At 41.0% G+C, this 18908-nt stretch overlaps 1 long non-coding RNA gene across 1 annotated transcript in view; it reads right to left on the bottom strand.

Moving 5' to 3' along the window:
* Positions 1–17000: 17000 nt before the first annotated feature.
* LOC122422935 overlaps positions 17001–18908 on the bottom strand; it is a 23127-nt gene continuing 21219 nt past the window's right edge. Inside the window, exon 3 of the long non-coding RNA XR_006264031.1 lies at positions 17001–17147. This is a non-coding gene — a long non-coding RNA (uncharacterized LOC122422935). The remainder of the gene's footprint in view (positions 17148–18908) is intronic.

Raw genomic sequence — 18908 nt, 5'->3', positions numbered from 1 at the left:
GGTTGGCCTCTAATCTGGTGGGCGTGGTTGGCCTCTAGTCTGGTGGGTGGCCAGGTCCAGCCTTGTGCAGATGCTTCCGCGTTGCTGGTTAGCAGGGCCTAGTCACTAGGCGGCCGGTTGCTGACTCACTGTTGAGCGGAGTCAGGGTCCTTACGTCTCTTGTCTGTTGCTCACCCGCTGGCAGCTGAAGCCAGATCCTGGTGTTAGTGCCAGATGACTGACAGCAGAGCTGCTTCGTGGAGTCTAGCTGCAGGGCCCAGGGATCCCAAAGCTCATTTCAGACTGTTAGAGGGAAGGAACCGGTTCCTGACACAATTGGTACGGGGTCTGGAGTGTCCCGACTGTTGCACTGTCCTGCTAGTGGGCAAGGTCAGGGCCCGGCTGGCCCTGGGGTAGGGTCTAGCCTGTGTCTGCCCTCTGGTAAGGCTGGTCTGGAGGTTTCCTGGTGGGAGGAGCAAGCGCCTGCCCACTGGAAGGCGGGGCTGGGTCTTGGCCCTCTGGTGGACAGGGCTGTTTAGGGGCGTGTCCAGAGGGAGGTGTGGGCTCTTTAGTCTTTAGGCAGCCTGACTGCTGATAGGTGGAACAGTTAGTTGTCTCGCCTAAGACATCCCAGGAGCTTCCCTGATGGCTCAGATGGGAAGAATCCGCCTGCAATGCAGGAGACCTAGGTTTGGATCCCTTGGAGAAGGGAATTGTTACCAGTGAATTACATGGAGAGGAACCTGGCCGGCTACAGTCCATGGGGTCGGTGAGCAATTAACACTTTCAAGACATCCCAGTACTGGTGCCTGTAGGCTGTTGGCGAGGGTCAGTGTTAATGTAAATAAGCTAAAGTATCTGCCACCAGAGACAACAGTGTTCACGCAACAGCATATTTTCCCTTATGAAATGCTTACTGTTCTTTTAAACTATAGATTGTTACACAGCATCACATAACTAGCATAATTAAGTGCATTCCTTTCACTCACATTTCATTTAGCTACTACAATCCCATAGAAACAAGAGAGTCTAGGAAGTGAACTCTACCTATATACACCCAGTAAGAATGGGAGAACAGCTTTTGGTGGACTGATGGCATTCTCTGAAGGCACACATTCTAGGATCTGACATTATCTGAGCTGTGGTTCAGTTTCTTCAACTATATTGTGGAAATGGAAACCCAAATTTTAGTGGTGATTAGCTATGTCTGCAATAGCTGACTTGTGTTAAATGCCCATACTTGAATGGAAGAATGGAGGCCAAGAAACCAGATTAATTACTACTAGTATGAAGGCCATCATTGTGCAGAAACAGAGGACATAGGCAGTGGTTCTCAGAAGACATGTGAATGCAAGTACTAGGTAGACAATTGCACAGATATACACTACATTTCTCAATAGATACCTTTAGAATGAATTAATAATTCAATTGGACTTCTCTACAAAAGAGAGTTTAAAATATAAAACTGTTCATGGACATGAGATAGATGTATATATCATGACATGGAACGAGGTCTGTGGTATACTGTTAAGTGATAAAAGCAGGCTATAGCACAGTCTGTATAAAATGACCCCACTTATAAAAACAAACAAATGAGTATGAATAAATATATATGCATGAAACAGTCTTGGAAAAAAAATGTATTAATACTTCAAACCGTTAACAATTGTTGCCCCAAGGACATTCACTTTCTCTTCACAGTTTGCTATTGTTTGAATTTTTTTACTATCTATTTTATACACACTGCATTATTTAAATTGTTTATACTAAATATCTATTACATTTATAGGACTCTGTAGTAATAAAAAGCAAAAAGAGCAATAAAAATAAATATATTCTTTATTTAAAAAAAACTCTCTAAAATGCCTCACAAATCTTTTTCTCTCCATTGCATGCTGCTTCCTAAGCTTAGTCCTTTAGCATTTATTACCTAAACCAGCAAACTTTTCCTGTTACTGGCCGTACAGTAAATATTTTATGCATGCAGACTATGTGATCTCTTTCACAGCTACTCAATTCTATTGTTACAGCTTGAAAGCAGCTATAAATGATACCTAAAGTATCATTTACAGGTGTGGCTGTGTTACAATAAAACTCTAATTACTAAAACAAGTGGTGGGCCAGCCTAAGGGCCATAATTTGCTAAGCACTCACTAGTGCTGTGCTTGGTCGCTCAGTCGTGTCTGACTCTTTGCAACCCCATGGACTGCAACCCCCCAGGCCTCCTCTCTCCACAGGGATTCTCCAGGCAAGAATACTGGAGTGGGTTGACTTGCCCTCCTCCAGAGGATCTTTCCAACCCAGGGATCGAACCCAGGTCTCCTGCATTGCAGGCAGATTTTTTTACTGACTGAGCTACCAGGGAAGCCCAAGAATACTGGAGTGGGTAGTCTATCCCTTCTCCAGGAGATCTTCCCCACCCAGGAATCAAACCGAGGTCTCTTGCATTGCATGTGGATTCTTTACCAGCAGATCTACCAGGGAACCCCAACCACTCACTTAGACAACTTCAAATTGTATCTCTGACTCCAAACCTTCCCTCCTCCCCCTCCCATATCTTGCACTGTTTCTGTATATGTTACATACATAATTTCTTCATATCCCATGTTTTTGCTTAGGGCTCAGCCTCCTGGAAAATCCTTAGATTTCTGGTGACATCTAGATTATTTTTTAAGACCCAAGATAGCCTTCCTGACTCCAGTAAATAATACTGACTGCTTTCCTTCTATGCTTTCATAGAATTTGCGCATACCTTGATTAGTACTTCACATTGTGATCATTTCTGTATGTCCCTCCCAGACAGACACAAGAAGGCAGAAACTACGCTTATGAACTCCTGGAACCTGAGACAAAACAGAGCAGATAATAGGGATTCAGAAATGTTTGCTGAGTGAATAACGACAGAGAAAGAGGTATCTCTTTGGCCTTTGGGTTTTCAAATTAGGTGCAGAGAATTTCTCCTTTCTGCAGTCCTTTTTCCCTCTACAATCAGAGGTATCAATACCTGACAGCTTGGATCTTTCTTCTTTCCTTCCTTTTTACATTTCTACATAATTTAATCCCGAGAGCAAATAAACCACATAGGTAATATCAACTCTTCGAATCTAATTTGTCATCAGATCCAAAACAATACTCTAAGCATTTACAAGTAATATTATTTGGGGGGTTGCTTCATCCTAGACTTCTCATCCAATTTATAAGGATTTCTCCAACCCAGGTTCACCAGGTGGTAAGCCACTTGACTATGGGGAGTATTTTTCTGAAAAACTAAAAAACATTTAATGCATAAATGAATGGCTTCCTGTGGCACAGCCTGCAAATTCAGAATGTGCCTCTGGTATGCTTAGGACCTTTCCACAGAGCTTGTACATAGGAAAAAAAAAAAAAAAACTTTACTTATCTTATACACATTAAACTATCAAAAAACCATTACATTATTTATTAATAACTTAATCCTCCATCGGCTATTTAGATGGCTATTATCACCAGTTTGGCAATGAGCAAATTGAGGATCAGAGTTTTTAAGTATCTAGCCCACTGTCATGGTGAACAAGAAGGGACTCCTTCAGATTTTAAGTCCTGTGTCCTTTTCTCATATATGACTTACCCTCATCTTCCCTTGACTCAGCACTTGTATGAAAACCTTTTGTGTATCATTTAACATGAGTTATTGAACTATCCTGTCTAGTCCTGGAGCTTTTGCAGCTGACTTTCCACTAAATAATATAAAGTATGCAAACCACTGTTTAAAAGGGTTGCAAGAGTTTGCAAAAGGCAAACATGTTAAAACACATTTTAAACATTTAAAACCTAATGTTTAAAATTTTTTTTATTTTAATGCTTAAATGTTTAAAACAGACAAGATGATTTTAAGCCTCACTCTTTACTGAACTTTGTGATCCATCCTTTGGTTTTGACCAGCAGTGAGACACACTAGACTGAGATGACTTGCATCTGAAGACAGAATAAATATCCATCCACAGGCAAGGCAGGTGAATGGCTAGAACTGAGCAGCCCAGCATGGTTGGGGAAGGTTATTGTCAGTTACAATACTGGAGAATTGAACAATGGATGGGAGCTCCAGTACATGTACAGAATGTACTAACAAAAGATCCAATGATCTACCCATCATCCAAAAGATCCTGAAGACAACAATAGAAATCCACTCTCAAGGGTGGAACTGAGGTGAGAAAAAAAAGAAAACAGGAAAGAAAGCTCAGCTTCACAGAAGCTACTATACCCATCTTAGAAACACAAGGCTGAGACTCAGGCATGGGAACCAGCAAAACACCAGGGGCAAAAAGGAGGCTACAAGGTTAAAGCGGCAGCGGGTGATATGACTTAGGGCCCTGCCATTGTTGCTTCCCAAAGGCAGAAATGTTTCAAACAGTTGTACAGGTTGAAAGCTATGAGTGGTAGATAGAACCTTCCAGGTAAGAAGAGACAGGAAAAACAAGCAAAGTTCATAGTCATCTGTATGAATCTCTCTCTTTGAGAGCACCTAATTCCTTACATACGTTTCTCTTTCACTCTTGTCTGCCTCCCTTTATTCCTTGCTCCTCACTGTTCGAAGACTTTATGTAACCACTCTTTGAAATATCTTTCGTTATCATTAAATAATGTTCATTTTTCTTGTTCTGAATTTTTTAAATAATTGAATATTTTGCATTTCTACTATAAAAAATATAATACCCAATTGATTCCTTTCTCCTCTTTGGGCCAGCAACACTCTGTAGAATTCCTAACCCTGCTTTAACCAACTCTTTATTCACCAGAATGAAAGCTGTAATGAGTTCAAACTGCACAGATTAATGTTTTCTTAAAAAATCTCTACACTACAATAATAGTTAAGAGTATACACGCCTCCTAAATATTCACCAGTGATGAAAGGATTAAGTTAATTATTGTGCATTCACTTGATGAAATATTGTGCACTGACTAAAATGATATTTTAGAATGCTAAAAAGCCAAGTACACTAATGCTTACACTTAAAAAGTGAAGTACTGTATACTTAACTACAAAGAGGTAAAAATTTTTATATTTTTTTGTATTATAGCTATAAAATGGGCAAAAATGTTAATAATGTGGAAAAGCAAAAATATAATTTCATAAAGAGGCAGAAAGAAAGACTAATGATGAATTATATTTTACTTTTTTGGTGTTATTATGTTATTTGGGCAATTGATCATATTTCCTAAAATGAATAAGAAATATATAACCCTCACCTATATTCTTTCTTTTTTACGTTTAACTTTAATTGAGATGAGTGCATGAACTCACATGACAGTTTCACAGAGCCACTGCCCTAAAATATGTTCAGTTGTTCCATTGTGATTGGTCTGAAATAAAGCACTTTAAAGAATCTAGACTCTGGGAAATGGAGCTGTAACATCATGTATCTAAAACAAAAGCACAGTCTTCCACGATAGGCATGATAATGGAAGGTGTCACTCAACACAGATTAGAATGAAGTATGCTCCAGGGAAATTTCTAGCTGTCACCTCCCACCCACCTCTATCCCCTAACCCTCTCCCTCCCCATCGTCCTGCAATTTTCATTTGTAATTTGAAAGTTTTCTCTAATCCTCAGTGTTCTCACTCAGAATGCCAAAAGACTTGTTGCCCTTCCTCTGCTTTCTGATATGCCATTTTTGGTTTCTAATTTGAATATACTTAAATCCTGCACAAAATTAAATTCTGATTATGCATTCACTTTACCTTTTATTCCTTAAATGTAGTCTTCCTTCCCCTGAGATTATAGTAGCAGGCTGATAAAAGCCTGCTTACATGTGCAATTTTATTAAATTAATACACATTCAGTAGAAGCATTGAGATATGATTATTTTACTATTCATAATACATAATTTGTTTCCTTTGAGAAATCATTTATTCTTCCAACAAGTAACTTCAATAAAATACAATAACTTAAGATTGAATACATGGATAGACCTTTTTCATTATGAGGAAATATTAAAAATATGGTCTTTTCCCATAAGAACTTCTTAAACATCAGTTCTAAAAAGATGAAGTAAAATGAATTTTTATAATAGTATTGAAATTTGTGGCAGTTTAAACTGAAATAAGATTCTAATATGAAAATAGTTACTTTTTATTGTTTATATCTTCAGATTCATTGCCACTATATTGTTTCAGCTGCTAGCTATGACCTAGTTTTCATTTGTTTATATTTTTTCATCTGCTTTATTTTTAAAATCTTACAGCAAAATAAAAAATATTGAAAGCTTCTTTCAAACAACATCGAAGATTTTATATCAACTTACTGTACAGAATCTGAGTATTAAAGAATATAAATTTGGAGTGGTGATTTGGAGGCAGGAACTTGCTTAAGCATATTCAGTAATAGCAAGGAGGCAGGATGAGTGAAACAGAGGGAAGAAGAGGATGAATGAAGAAGGTAACAGCACAAAAGATAGCCAGAGGGCAAGACATTGGGCTACCTAGGTCTTCAGATACCATGCAGTGAGAAGCCATTTCATTGAACTGGATAATGACATGACCTTATTTATGTTTTTAAAGGCTCACTCAGGCTGTCCTGTGGTGAGCAGACTGTAGAACCAGCAAGATTAGAATTAGAGTAATGAGGATGGTGGCTTTGAGATAGGTTGTTTTGCATTGGGTGGTAAGGTGTGCTTAGATTCTGGAGATAAATCTACAAATATATCCTTTGCCAGGGTCACCTGTCGCTAATACTAAGCTCACTTGTCTTATCCCCTTCTTCCTCTCTTTCTCAAGCCTCATTACCCTCTCTCTGAACTATTTGAGGGTAATTTATATTCATCATACATCATAGCCCTTTACTTTTTTTTTGAAAGAATGCTCTGATTATTTATTCAATTATTCAACAAATAGTTTTGTTTGTTTGCTTTTCTTGTTGTTGTTTGGTCATGCATCTGTGGCATGTGGGATCCTAGTTCCCCAACCAGGGGTCAAAGTTGAACCCAATGCACTGGAAGCAGAGAGTCTTAGCCACTGGACTGCCGGGGAAGTCCCCATGGCCCTTTACTGTTAAATTCTTTCTATGAATAGGGATCATCCGTTACATAACCACTGTACAAATTCAACATCAACAATGAATTAAAACACTGATAGAGTATCTAATTTTATCTAATTCACCATTCATATTCCAATCTTGTCCTAGTACATTGACCTAGTAATGTCCTTTATAGCACTGTTCCTTTCCAATATAGGATCCAGTGTTACATTTAGTTGTCATGTCTCTTTAGGCATCTTTCTTATGGAACTTCTCAGAAAACTTTGTCTATTATAAACATATCTTTAAGGTAGAGTCAACTAACAGGACTAAACATTTATACAGATGGATTTGTTGTGGGCTTTCAGGGAGTTGAGGATGACTTCAAAATTTTTGGCTTGAGAAACTGAATGGATGTCATTTATTGTCTAGTCTTTCAGTTAGAACTCTCCTGTTTAAAGATGAAGGTAAAAAAACACCATAGCATTTATGAGAGGGACTTCAGGAAGTAGAAAAAACATTAAATTGAACAAACAGTGGATCACTGAAAATTATTTATTGTATACAAAAGAACAGGTAATTTTAATAGTTTTGTTAAAATACAACCTATATATCATAAAAGTCATTGATTAAAATAATTGAATGAATACATATCTTCTGTTTACATATACAACCATCACCACAATCTAATTTTAGAAGATTTCTATAAAATGATAGGCATATACAGTCATTTCCCATCCCCACCCACCTGCCCCCAGCCCTGATTGTATCATATATCAGCTCATTTTTCTTCTTCTTTTTATTGCCTGTTACTACTGAAGAGTATTCCATTGTATTTTGCTTACACATTTGTCAGTTGATGAACATCTGATTTGCTTCCATTTTGTGGGGGGGGGTTATTGTGAATAATGCTGTTATAGACATTCACGTACAAGTCTTTATGTGGACATTTTTACTTTTCATTTCTCTTAGGTAGATATCTAAGAGCAGAAATGTTGGATCACATGTTGACTCAATGCTTAACTTTTTGAGGACTTGCCAAACTGTTTTCAAAGCAGCTACACCATTTTACATGCCCAAGCAGTGTATGAAGGTTCCAATTTATCCATGTCTTTCAACATTTTTTACTATCCTACTTTTTTGTTGTGGCCATTCTAGTGGACAAGAAATGACATCTCATTGTCATCTTGATTCGCATTTCCCTAATAGTTAACGACTTTTTGTGTGTTTATTGGCTATTCGTGCATCTTTTCTTGAGAAATGTCTATTCAGATCTTTTATCCATTTTAATTAGATTATATATGTTTTTATTATTGAGCTGTAAGAGTTCCTTATTCTGGATATAAGTCTCTTATTAGATATGTGATTTGCAAATATTTTCTCACATTTTATGAATTTCTTTTCACTTTCTTGATGGTATCTTTTGAAATGCAGAAGTTTTCAATTTAAAATACAACTTATCAAAAAATTTTTTTCACTTGTACTTTTTTGTCACAGCCAAGAAAATTTCCCCTATGCTTTCTTCAAAAACTTTCACAGTATTAGCTTTTACATTTAGATTAGGTTTGTGATCCATTTTAAGTTAAATTTTATATATAGTGTGATTCAGTTCAGTGTCATCTTTTTCCATGTGGATATTCAACTGTCGTAGCACTATCAGCTAAAAGACTCCTTCCCATTGAATTTTCTTGGCACCTTTATCAAGAAAACTGAATGACTTTAGAAAAGCAGTTGACATACCCAGTATGACAAGTCGCTGACCTATATCAAAGAAGAGTAGACCATTAGGAGAAAACAGGCTAGCATTAAAACAAGAAGAGAATAAGATGACATGGGTAAAAGAAAGAAATAATGCAAAGGAATAAATAAGGTAACAGAAACACTAAAATGAACAGTACAGAGCAGAACTATTGAATGTCTAACCTCTTCCAATTATATACATACATACATACACATATATATACATATGTTAGGTAGTTAGAGTACGAAAAAGGAGTCTAAAATGGTGGTGGCTAAAAGACAAAGAAGGGAAAAGCCTGCAAAAATAGAACAAAGGAACGTCTGGGGACCAGCGTGAGAACCTCAGGTAAAACAAACAGCCCTCCTGGCTAGCCCGATTTACATAGGGCAGGCTCAAAGGGAGAAAAAACAAAAAAGAGGAGCCAAAATTGGACCAGGGGCTTTTCTTCTCTTTGTGTCTTTTGGGTTGGTCTGCCCTCATACCTCGAGGATGTATTTTCCTATACTTTCTAAATAAAGCTGAGCTGTAACACAGAGTTGTAACACTGGCCTCTCTGAGGAAATTCCATGGGGCTGTACCACTGGTCAGTCTGTCACTTCAAATTTTTGTTGCAATGAGATGGAACAGAGGAAATTGCAAACTCCCCGACATCTATGGTGCTGTGACTCATATTTAACCCGGCTGAAACAACCTTGGCTCAGCCCCTGCGAGGCAGAGGCCAAACACAACAGAAGCCCAACGCAGTGAACACTCCCACGGTGGAAGCGGAACAAAAAGAAAACCCACCACAGGGGAAGTGACAAGAAGCCCAGAGTGCTGGAAACCGGGACAGCAAAAAGCAAACTCAGCAGAAAGCTCACGCGGCTCACAGCGGTAGGTAAGAGGTGAATTTGTACCGATTCAGACAGAAGCACACTCCACAGGGTGTGGGCCATTGCAGAGGAGAGTGCAGTGGCCGTGGAATGTGTTCTGGTTAGTTTCTTCGAGCTGGGTGATTTCATATGCTAATGAGTGGGAGGTTCATTTCTACAATTAGGGAATCACCCATTCCTTGGTCCTTAGACAGTGCCTTGGAACTGTCCTGGTGCCTCTGGGTGTCATTTAGCTTCTAGATTGAGGATCAAGGTTTAGTTGATCTTCTTGGACCCATTTGCTTTTAATCAGTTTATGTTATGCCCTTGGGCTATGCCATTCTTTCAAAAGTAGTGCCCTGAGCCCTTCCCTCCTATTTCATGCTCTTTTCCAGGGCTTTCCTGGTGGCTCAGAGGTTAAAGCGTCTGCCTGCAATGCAGGAGACCTGGGTTCGATCCCTGGGTTGGGAAGATCCCCTGGAGAAAGAAATGGCAACCCCTCCAGTATCCTCGCCTGGAGAATCCCATGGATGGAGGAGCCTGGTGGGCTACAGTCCATGGGGTTGCAAAGAGTTGGACAAGACTGAGCGACTTAACTTTCACTTTCACTTTCATCTGTGCCCACAATGTTGCCTCTACGGTCTTCTGGAGGGACAACCAGAAAATAACTGGCCCTTGGGAGGGAAATGCTGTATGATATCCAATCCCTCTAGATATTCAGGCCTTCGTCTTCCATGTTTCCTACAATGTGTGCAACAACAGCATCTCTCAGTGAACCTGCTAAGGTGGGTGACAGGCACACAATGCCCACTAGAAGTCCATCTGTTGGCATCCCTTCAAGGGCAATTGGGCTTGCCCTTTGTGATGTCTGCCACTTTGTGAATTAGCCCTTCAGGCTGTTTGGGCCCAAACCTTTACCACCCTTCTCCTAAAGTTACAAACATACCCCCGGATTAAATCTCCCACTCCACTTTTGTGAAACATCTGGTCTATTGCCTCTTATCAATTTGTTCTTAAGCCACTTTTACTAATTCCTACAACCAGGACCCTGCCCCCTTGTAGGCAGCATTGCTCCATCCTGCTTATTATTAAAATATTCTTAATGCTCCTAACAGGACCAGATAACCCACTCCCTTGTCATTACTTCTGCTATTACCTAAATGGGTCTATGACAATGAAATGTTTACCATTGGAGACACCCTAACCTGCTCTTATGGAGGACTAAGGGAAGAAATCAGTCACTTACATTCGCTCAGAGCAATAAGAGAATAAGTCTTATGGCTGCTTCACCAGGTTCCCAGTCTCAGGGCACAGGCTTGGATTGCTTTACATCATGATATCTATTCCCATCTGTGATGAACAAACTGGCAGTGAGTTAAGATTACAACCCCTCAATCCTACCCAGCACTGGTCATGCTGGAGACCTTGGGGATGCCCAACTCCAGTCCTGGGGTCCCAGGAAGCCGACCTGCCACGACCTGCCTAGGGATCCAATCCTTGAAAGGTTGTCACACCTCAGCCTGCTCAGGGATCCACCAGTCCAGGGGTCAACATGCTTCAACCAGCCCAGGGACTCAATTCTCGGGATGCCGCCCTGCCTCAACCTGCCTGGGGACTCGATCTCCAAGAGGCTGTCATGCCTCAGCCTGCCAGGGGATCGCACCCTGACCCGGGGATGCCTGGCTCTCAAGTTGCAACAGTACTGGGTAGGATAAGCTTCAAAAAGCCTCACTCCTAAGAAGTCCACCCATGGAACTAGAAGGAAGCCTATTAGCTGTGGGACTATGCCCAATCTCAGCAATAACTTAGGAGTCCATTGAGAATTCCATTGCCTTTCTGGAAAGGCTAAAAAAGGCCCTCCAAAAGCTTACCAATCTGGATTTAGACTCTTATGAGGGACGGGTAATTTTAAAGGACAAATTCCTGTCCCAACGTGCATCAGACATCAGGATAAAGTTACAACAGCTACAGCAGTAGGACCCTGCTTCCTCTTTAGATGAGATGGTCCAGACAACCATCAATACTTTTTATAACAGAGAACAGGAGAGGGAGGCCAAGGCCCAGGAAAGGGAGAAAAGGAAAGAGACAAGCCATGCCCAGATGCTGGCCGCCCTCCAGAGAAGCCCTATGGCAAACCCCAAGTCTTTAAAGGACAAGGCAGGAGGCAAATGCCTAATCTGTAGATAGGCAGGACATTGGGCCAAAGCGTGACCAAACCATGACAAGTCTCCTTGCTACAAATGCCATCAATTGGGACATTGGGCAGCACTCTGTCCTTGGGACCCAAGAGCCTCAAGGTCAAGCGCCAAGTCTTCCCTCACAATGGTTCAACAGGACTGAAGTGACCCACTCCAGCCAACCCACCTGTCACAGAAAACCATCACAGGGCTGGAGCCAAGAGTGCAACTGGATGTGGCAGGTAAGTCCGAGAATTTCTTGGTTGACACAGGGACTACCTACTCTGTCCTGACCTCCTGCTCCAGAGCCTTCTTCCCCTAAATCGGTACCATTTTGGGTGCTACAGGAAAAGCAATTACAAAAATACTCACCTGAGCACTTCTTTGTTGCTGGGATGGACAAATATTTTCCCACCAGTTTCTGCTGGTCCCTGAGTGCCCTGCTCCCTTATTGGGAAGAGATCTCTCCCCACCTTCGAAATCTTGCATATCGATGTACTGATAGAAGATGCATTAACTTTCTTTTGGGGGAAAGTAACTATTTTTACCAGCCACCAAGTGAAATGACTCCTGAATGGGAGAGGCCACTTATGGATGTCTGATCAAAGAATCCGCAGATATCAAGTAATGCTGATGGAAAATCCAGGCCTGACTATATCCCCTTGTGAGATTCTTAACCCTGCCACCCTCCTGCCTATTCCTGAGGACTCTCTCCCTTTTCACTATTGCCTAGAAACTTTGGACCATTGGACAAAACCCTGAGAGGGATTGTCAGAAGATGCTCTGACCAATCCTGAGGAAATCTGGTAACTGATGGAAGCAACTTTGCCTTAGATTGGAAAAGAAGAGCCAGATATGCAGTAGTTTCCAATTTTGAGACCATAGAGCCTAAAGCTTTGCCACCAGGTACTTCAGCCCAATTAGCTGAGCTCATAGCCCTAACTCCAGCTTTAGAGCTTGGAAAAGGAAAAAAAGTAGCCATTTACACTGACTCCAAGTATGCCTTTCTGGTGCTACACGCACATGCTGCTATTTGGAAAGAAAGAAGCCACTTGACCACCCGAGGGTCCCCAGTCAAATACGGGTAGGCTCTTAGAGGGAGTTCATCTGCCCACTGTAAAGGACACCAAAAAGGGAGCATGGAAGTGGCACAAGGAAACTTAGCAGCTGATCAGGCAGCTAAGAGAGCAGCGTTACAGAACCACGACCTAACAGGGGTTGCCACCTTAGTTCCACAGACTAATTTGCCAGAAACTCCTTCATATACTGATGGTGAGATGCTTAAAGCTAAGAGTGAGTGCTTTCAAGAAGATCATATGGGGTGGTTCACAAAGGGACTCCTTTTTCTGCCTGAAATGCCAATGGAAGTTGGTTAACTCCTTACATGCCACCACTCATTTAGAGGAGAAGGCCCTCCAAAGATTACTAGAAAAATCCTTCAGAGGAACAGGCCTCCAAACAACTATAAGGCAAGTGGTCTCCTCTTTTCCCACTTGCCAGTTAAACAACTCCCAAGGAGCTCGAAGACCCCAGCTGTCCCAGCCCGTCCAATGACATAGGACCTACCCAGGAAAGTACTGGCAGATGGACTTCACCCAGATGCCAGTTTCTCAAGGGTATAAATATCTATTAGTCATGACAGATACATTCACAGGATGGACTGAAGGTTTGTCCACCTGGACTGAGAAGGAGAGGTGGTTAAAAAGAAAAAAAAAAAAAACTGCTCCATGAAATCACTCTGAGATTTGGTCTGCCCAGGTCATTACAAAGTGACAATGGGACATCATTTACTTCTAAGGTCACCCAAGGGGTCTCTAAAGCATTGGGCATTACTTCTTATCCTCATTGTGCCTGGAGGCCTCAGTCTTCAGGAAAAGTAGAAAAGCCAATCAATTCTTAAAATCAGCAATAAAAAAGATAACCCAGGACCTCCCTGGGATGGAAGGAGGCTTTACCGATAGCTCTCCTCTGCACCTGTACTGGCCCTAAGGAACAGGTTGGTCTTAGTCCTTATGAGATGCTATATGGGAGACCTTTTGTTTATGTCAATGATCTCTTCCTTGATCCAGAGGCTCAGTCTCTCTGGTCTTATACCATGGCCATTGGACAATTCCAACAAGATATATGCTTGTGGGGTGTCAACCAGTACCCAAAAGATTCTAAAGAGCCACCAATATATGCTCCAGGGACTCAAGTCCTAATTAAAGTCTGGAAAGATGGGTCACCAAAGGCTCAACTCCAGCCCACATGGAAGGGCCCCTATCCTGTAATACTTTCTACCCCACAGCAGTCAGGGTACCAGGACACAACTCCTGGATTCATTACTCATGAGTCAAGCCATGGAAGAAAACAGAAGAGGGCACTCAATACACCTGTGAGCCCCTGGGAGATCTCAGATACCTATGCAGAACTAGAAATTAGTGCCATTCTAATGAGCACCCCCAAAATTAAGTTTCTGAGGATAAGATTTCTCATGATAGCTCTAAAGAGCCAACATAGCTTGGCAGGGGTTGTACTCCAAAATAGACAGGAGATAGATCTCCTTATCCCTGAACAAGGAGGGACTTGAGCCATCTTGAATGAGTCCTGTTGTTTCTGGGTAAATACCTCCAGATAAGTTAAAGAAAGTCTCACAGTCCTCAAGAAAAACATTCAGACCCTACAGGATCTCAAAGAATGAGCTAGAGAGTCCTTGGGGTGGCTACAGTCTCTCTTTGGGGAATTCTTCTCCTGGCGAGGGGTAATTTGGAGTTGGTTAATGCCCCTACTAATCCCTGTTACCACCATATTGATGCTGCTTATGATTGCTCCATGTATTATCAATCGTCTAACCAGTTTTGTCTCTGACCAGGTCAAAAAGCTACAACATGCAGTGCCAGTTCAGCAAGGATATATAAAACTACAGCCGACCATGGAAAATATCACCCACCCTTAGATGGACACTGCTACAAGGACTCAGGCTTGAGACTAGCACGAGGGGGCGGCCCAATGCCCCTCGCCATCCCAGTTCAGCAGGAAGTAGCCAGAAAGACCTCGATGCCCCTATTCCCAAAGAATTGGGCCTGCCATCTCTTGAGAGGGGAATGTTAGGTAGTTAGAATAGGAAAATAGGAGTCTAAAATGGTGGTGGCTAAAAGACAAGGAAGGCAAAAGCCCACAAAAATAGAACAAAGGACCTGAGTGAGAACCTCACGTAAAACAAACAGCCCTCCTGGCTAGCCCAATTTACATAAGGCAGGCGCAGAGGTAGGAGAAAAAAACATATAAAAAGAGGAGCCAAAATTGGACTGGGGGCTTCTCTTCTCTTCACATCTTTTGGGTCAGCCCACCCTCACGTCTCAAGGATGTATTTTCCTATACTTTGTAAATAAACTGAGCAGTAACACTGGTCCATCTGAGAAAGTACACTGGGCTGTAACACTGGTCCATCCATTGCTTCAAATTTTTGTTGTGATGAGACAGAACCGAGGAAATTACAAACTCCCCCGAAACATATGTACATGAAGTGTTAGTGGCTCAGTCAAGTCTGTCTCTGTGACCCCATGGGTCATAGCCCACCAGGCTCTTCTGTCCATGAGATTCTCCAGGTAAGAACAGTGGAGTGGGTAGCCATTCCCTTCTCCAGATGCTGCTGCTGCTGCTAAGTCGCTTCAGTTGTGTCCGGCTCTGTGCGACCCCATAGACGGCAGCCCATCAGGCTCCCCCGTCCCTGGGATTCTCCAGGCAAGAACACCGGAGTGGGCTGCCATTTCTTTCTCCAATGCATGAAAGTGAAAAGTGAAAGTGAATTTGCTCAGTCGTTTCTGACTCTTAGCGACCCCATGGACTGCAGCCTACCAGGCTCCTCCGTCCATGGGATTTTCCAGGCAAGAGTACTGGAGTGGGGTGCCATTGCCTTCTCCGCCTTCTCTAGATACATATGTATAAATATATAGATAGATTTTTTTTTAAAAAACTGCCAGAAGTTGATAAATATGAAAGACAGAATTTTAAAAAGGCAATATAAGAACTTTACATGTTTTTAATTAATAAATTAAAATAATTTGCAAAATAATTAAGACATAGCTAAAGAAAGATTCCCATAAGTAAAGATGTGCATACACAGATGAGAAATGCTCAGAGCTTTCCTAGGAAAAAGCCAAAAGAAATTTTCATATAGATTTATTACAGAAAGAATGTATTAAAGGAAAATTCCTAAATAAACATCATATGAGGAAGATGCTTTGCATGAGATGAACAATTGGCTTGTTCCAGTTTCCCCTACTAAGCAATAAATATTAGTAAACAGTGAAAACATTTTAAGTTTTGAGTAAACAAGCCTGTTTCTTTTTTCATACCAAAGACTTTAAAATGTAGAAATGTTGTCTTTCATTTGAAAGCAACTAGAAAACATCTTAGATGCAGAAAATATGACATCCATGTACCTTACTAGTAAAATTTACTTAGAGATTTATCTTTTGTAGCAAAATACTGAATCAAAATAAAGAACTAAAAATGGCATATGACTTTATGGGAAGGTCTGATGGTCTGCCCATATTCTTTCTGAACCCTGAATGAAGAAATGCAATTAGATCTGATTTTCAGGTGGGTGGAGGAAGGAAGAGCTAGAACCTGTGAGGTTTCACTCAGCTCTGCTTCATCAGGTTCTTAGTGAAACGTGTTATTTCTTGAATTATGACTACAGTCCACAATTTAGGAGACCTCACACTGTCAATTTAGTACTGATTTTTCTCCTATGGAGGTGGTAATTAGTTAAAAGTATTAGCCTGGCAGGCTACAGTCCATGGGGTTGCAAAAAGAGTCAGCCACCACTCAGCGACTAAACAACAGCAATTGTTTCCTTACCCAGAGCCTGTGAGCAGACCTCCTGGAGGATAACTTGCTAATGAGAAAAGTATGGGAAAATAGAGTCAGTGTCCTTTGGATAAATTCTCTTTTGGAATGAAGGTCATTCAAAAATGTAAGTATCAATAGGCTAGAGGTCCAAACTCTGAGGTTAACTGAAGTTTTGCTCAGATTGAATCCCACAAAAGCACAACATATTGCTAGATTTCTAAGTACCTCATAACCTGAAGTTTTCTGTTCTGATTCCTTCAAAATAGTACAGCTAATGCACTTAATCTTCACTTGGAAGTTCATTTCCATTGCAGATACCGAAGAGTGTTAGATCCTAAGTCAATTTGGTTTAACTCAACACATTTACTTTATTCTTGCACTACACACGTTATTCATTACTGATGAAAAAGATAACTAACCACAAAGAGGAATCAACCACAGGTTTTATTCTTGAAATAAGGAACTTCCCAAGAGGTTGTTAAAGATGTAGGACCTGGCCCAGTTCCCAAAGGTTCCGATTCATTAGTTCTTCCACAGGATCCCAAGTGAGAGATTTCTTTGGAAACATTTGTCTAGAAGACAAGCATAGAATCTATATTTTAATATGATGTCACAATTAGTCATTATTTTAACAATGGTTAAATCACAGACGTCAGCACCAGAAGATCTAGATTTGAATCTACTACTGCTACTTACTACTATATGACATTGGGTAAGTTACTCTCATATCTCTACAAAATCTTACCTCCTAGGGTTGTAGATGATTATAACAAATAAAGGAAATTAAGTCTAAAGACATGAACTAAACCTTAGAGCTCTAATAATTTTGTTTTACTGAAAAGTGCTGCAACAAAATGCCCCATTACGATAAAGGGACTTGGTGTAGGCAAAAGGAAAGTTGGAGACAAGATGTAGAGTCTGTAGATGAAGTGTGAGATTATGAAAGAGACGAACAGCAGTACTGAAGTAAGAGGATTGCTTAAAGTTTTTTCTGTTGTGTGCAAGGTACATGAAGAACACTTCATAACATTTACATTACTAGCCAATGTTTTTGAAGTTGGACTTGCTTTTGCAGGGAATGCCAGAAGAAGTGTTGAGTCTGTTCTCAGAGTGGGCTGGGTGCAAGAGAAGAGGCTGCTCAAAGGGTATAGTCATATTTCTGTTGCATAAGTAAAAGGCTACTAGGCTAACACATGACAAGCCTCCAATAAATGCTAGCTATTACTCATGGGATGTCAAGTGCTCTAAAAAGAGGTATGCAGAAGGTTGAACAGAGATTTCCCAAAAAGGCATGTCCACATCCTAATCCTCAGAACCTGGGGAAATTGCTTTATATGGCAAAAGATGTGATTAAAGTAAGGATTTTGAGAGGATGAGTTTATTCTAACATAGCTGCATGAGCCCTAAATGAAATCACATGCATTCTTATATTCTGTGAGGCAGAAAGAGTTTTGAGACCTAGGAGGGGAAGGCAATGAGATTGGAGCCATCAGGCCGCAAGTCAAGGAACTCTTGGAGCCACCAGCAGGTGGAATAGACAAAGAACAGATTTTTCCTCAAAGCCAGTAGAGGGAACACGGTCCTGTTGATACCTTGATTTTAGACTTCTGGCCCCTAGACTGCAAGACAAAATACATGTATATGTATATATTTTTAAATTTTATTTATTTTATTTACTATAACATAATAATAATATTATTATCATATAATGTGCCAGGTCTTTGTTGGGGCATGTGGGATCTTTGATCTTCATTGAGTCATGTGGAATCTTTAGCTGTGGCATACGAACTCTCAGTTGCAGCAGTGGGATCTAGTTCCCCAACCAGGGATTTGGAGCCCCCTGCATGAGAAGTGCAGAATCTTAGCCACTGGGCCACCAGGGAAGTCCCTATCTATTATTTTAAGTGACCCAGTTTGTGGTAATTTGTTATACCAGCCACAGGAAAACTAATACAAAACATTTTGCCCAATTTGTGAACGTAGAAATTGCTTTCGGAAGCTGAAGTAATCTAAAAAGAGAAAGAGTCCAGTTTCAGTTCAGTTCAGTTCAGTCGCTCAGTTGTGTCCAACTCTTTGCGACCCCATGAACAGCAGCATACCAGGCCTCCCTGTCCATCACCAACTCCCGGAGTCTACCCAGACCCATGTCCATTGAGTCAGTGATGCCATCCAACCATCTCATCCTCTGTCGTCCCCTTCTCCTCCGCCTTCAATCTTTCCCAGCATCAGGGTCTTTTCAAATGAGTCAGCTCTTTGCATCAGGTGGCCAAAGGATTGGAGTTTCAGCTTCAGCATCAGTCCTTCCAATGAACACTCAGGACTGATCTCCTTTA

This window comes from Cervus canadensis, chromosome 20 (genome assembly GCF_019320065.1).
Source record: "Cervus canadensis isolate Bull #8, Minnesota chromosome 20, ASM1932006v1, whole genome shotgun sequence".
Lineage (NCBI taxonomy): Eukaryota > Metazoa > Chordata > Mammalia > Artiodactyla > Cervidae > Cervus > Cervus canadensis.
The sequence above is the reverse complement of the archived record's forward strand: the minus strand, read 5'-3'. Positions and strand labels throughout refer to the sequence as shown.